The sequence below is a fragment of the Triticum dicoccoides genome, chromosome 7A (assembly GCF_002162155.2).
Source record: "Triticum dicoccoides isolate Atlit2015 ecotype Zavitan chromosome 7A, WEW_v2.0, whole genome shotgun sequence".
Classification (NCBI taxonomy): domain Eukaryota; kingdom Viridiplantae; phylum Streptophyta; class Magnoliopsida; order Poales; family Poaceae; genus Triticum; species Triticum dicoccoides.
In genome coordinates this window covers 238606100-238609453 of record NC_041392.1, presented here as the reverse complement: position 1 = coordinate 238609453, position 3354 = coordinate 238606100, and positions in this window count along the sequence as shown.

Sequence of the window (3354 nt, the reverse complement as noted above, 5' to 3'; positions counted from 1 at the left end):
TCCGGGAGGGAAGTTTCCCCGGCAGAACAGCTCCGCCAGAGCCCTAGATTGGTTCCGCCTCGTGGCGGCGGAGTTTGGTCCAAGAGGATGGCTTCTCATTTTTCCCCATCGAAAGACTCCATATAGCAGAAGATGGCCACCGGAGGGCCACCAGGGGGCCCACGAGGTAGGGGCGTGCCCTGGGGGGTAGGGCAAGCCCCCACCCTCGTGGGCAGGGTGTGCCCCCCCTGGTGAAGTTCTTGCTCTTAGTATTTTTTATATATTTGGAAAACATCTTCCGTGAAGTTTCGGGACTTTTGGAGCTGTGCAGAATAGGTCTCTAATATTTGCTCCTTTTCCAGCCCAGAATTCCAGCTGCCGGCATTCTCCCTCTTTATGTAAACCTTGTAAAATAAGAGAGAATAGGCATAAGTATTGTGACATAATGTGTAATAACATCCCATAATGCAATAAATATCGATATAAAAGCATGATGCAAAATGGACGTATCAACTCCCCCAAGCTTAGACCTCGCTTGTCCTCAAGCGAAAAGCCGAAATGGAAAAATATGTCCACATGTTTTAGAGATAGAGGTGTCAATAAAAAATAAAATACGGACATGAGGGCATCATGATCATTCTTAGAACAACAACTTGTATAATTCTTTGTCATATGATCTCTAATGCTAGAGTAATAATTCAATCAAAATATCAAGTATGAATTGTAAACTTCATTGAAAACTAACAAACTACAATCTCAGTCATTGAAGCAATTGCAATTTATCATAACATAGGAAAGAGTCAATGTATAAGAGCTTTTCAGCAAGTCCACATACTCAACTATCATATAATCTTTCACAATTGCTGATACTCACGCAATACTTATGGGTATGGAGTTTTAATCGGACACAGAGAAAGATAGGGGCTTATAGTTTTGCCTCCCAATGTTTTACCTCAAGGGTAATGTCAATAGTAATAGTTCATGAAAACTCACATCCAATTAGCCATATATACCAGGATCTTTCCAACATATTGTGCTTGCCAAAGGATAAAATGTAAAAACGAAGGGTGAAGATCACCATGACTCTTATGCAAGGTAGGAGATAAAAGTAAAAGATAGGCCCTTCGCAGAGGGAAGCAGAGGTTGTCATGCGCTTTTATGGTTGGATGCACAAAATCTTAATGCGAAAGAACGTCACTTTATATTGCCATTTGTGATATGGACCTTTATTATGCAGTCTGTCGCTTTTATTACTTCCATATCACACGATCGTATAAACCTTATTTCCTCCACACCAATCAATCATACATATTTAGAGAGCAATTTTTATTGCTTGCATTGATGACAACTTACTTGATGGATCTTACTCAATCCATAGGTAGATATGGTGGACTCTTATGGCAAGACTGGTTTGAGGGTATTTGGAAGCACAAGTAGTATCTCTACTTGGAGCAATGAATTTGGCTAGCATCAGGGGGAAAGGCAAGCTCATCATGTTGGAAGATCCAAGACAATATAATTCATCTCAGATGTAAGAAAACATACCCATTACATTGTCTTCCTTGTCCAATGTCAACCTTTTAGCATGTCATATTTTAATGAGTGCTCACAATCATAAAAGATGTCCAAGATAGTATATTTATATGTGAAGACCTCTCTTTCTTTATTACTTCCTATTAATTGCAACGATGACCAAAACTGTGTTTGCCAACCCTGAACAACTTTTATTCATCATACTCTTTCTATGTGAGCTCATTACTCTCCATAAGACTCACATGATCTCTTTGTTTCTTTTTATTTCTTTCTCTTTTCTTTTATTCACTTAGGATCATGGCAAAATAATCAAGCCCTTGATTCAACACTAATCTTTATTATATAGCTCATGGATTCGATTACATAGAAGGATAATAAAGCAAAACTCACGACTAGATCATACTAAGAACTTTTATTCTACTAGATCAAGATATTACCAAAAGGATGGAACTAAGAAAAAAGGTAAAGATAAAGTGATGGTGATACGATACCGGGGCACTCCCCCAAGCTTGGCAGTTGCCAAGTGGAGTGCCCATACCAGATACTCAATTCTTCTTTGTTGGTGGAGACGGTGGTGATTTTGTTGATGGCGTAGGCTTGTCGTCCTTCTTCCAAGGCATAGGCTCACCATCATAGAAAGATGACCGAGTCTCCGGGATCCTCAAATCTGCAGCCAAACTCATCCTTTTGAATCTATATTCATACTCACAGTTTTGGTTTTGCAGGTCATAAATTTGAGCTTGAAGGTGCTCAATTTTCTCGTGAAGCTTGAAGATGGTCTCCCCGATGTTGTCGGCATCCAGCTTGTGTTTTTTGGTGAATTCTGCGATCATCATGTGGTTGGAGTTGAGTCCACGCTCCACCATCACCTGACACTTGAATATTTGTTGCTCCATTGCTCTGAGCCTCGTCTCCACCCTTGTGGTCCCCTTCGGTCCCTCAGCATCACGGATGTGCAGCAACCCATCACGCATCTCAATGGTTTGAGGGTGTCGATGCACCTCCGCGAGGTAAGGGTTGATGACCTTCTCAAAGAACTTGTCCTTGGGAGCACTTGGAGATGCCATGATAATCTAGATCTGTCAAAAAACAGATCGAAACAAAGACAAGAGATTTTTTGCGTGATACGGGAGTCAAAACCCCCGGGAGATTATATAATGAATTTTTACCGACCAAAATACGTGTCCTGTACGAAAACGGAGTCCGGAGAGCACACAAGGTGCCCACGAGGTAGGGGGCGCGCCTAGTAGGGTAGGGCGCGCCCTCCACCCTCGTGGAGCCCTCGTGTCCTTCCCGGACTGCTGCTTATTTTTCTATTTTTCTAAATATTCCAAAACGGAGAAATATTGCCTTAAAAACTGTTTTGGAGTCGGTTTACTTACCGTACCACATACCTATTTGTGACGCCCGGATAATCAGGCTACAGTAATCCCCCGTTAACGATGCCACGTCACCACGGTTACTGCTGCTAATCTATCGTTAGATCAAAACCGGTCCAAAATTCAAATTCAAAGTTTGGTAAATAATAAAAGTTCTCAAACATTAAAATAAAAATGTTTGGTTTGTACTAATTATTACATAGGTAAATATGGTGTAGTAAACACATTTTTATAAAATGCATAAATATTTTAAATTCAATTAAAATAGAAAAGGGAAATAAATAAAAGAAAAAGGAAAAACAAATCTAACCAAAAGAAAGAAAAGAAAAGCAATCACCCCCCAACTGGGCCACGACCCACCAGGCCGGCCCAACCGGCCCACACCCCCACCACTTAACCCCGGTCCACCTGACCGAAACCCTAATCCCTCCCACTTCTCCCTCCCCGATTCCCCACTCCTCTC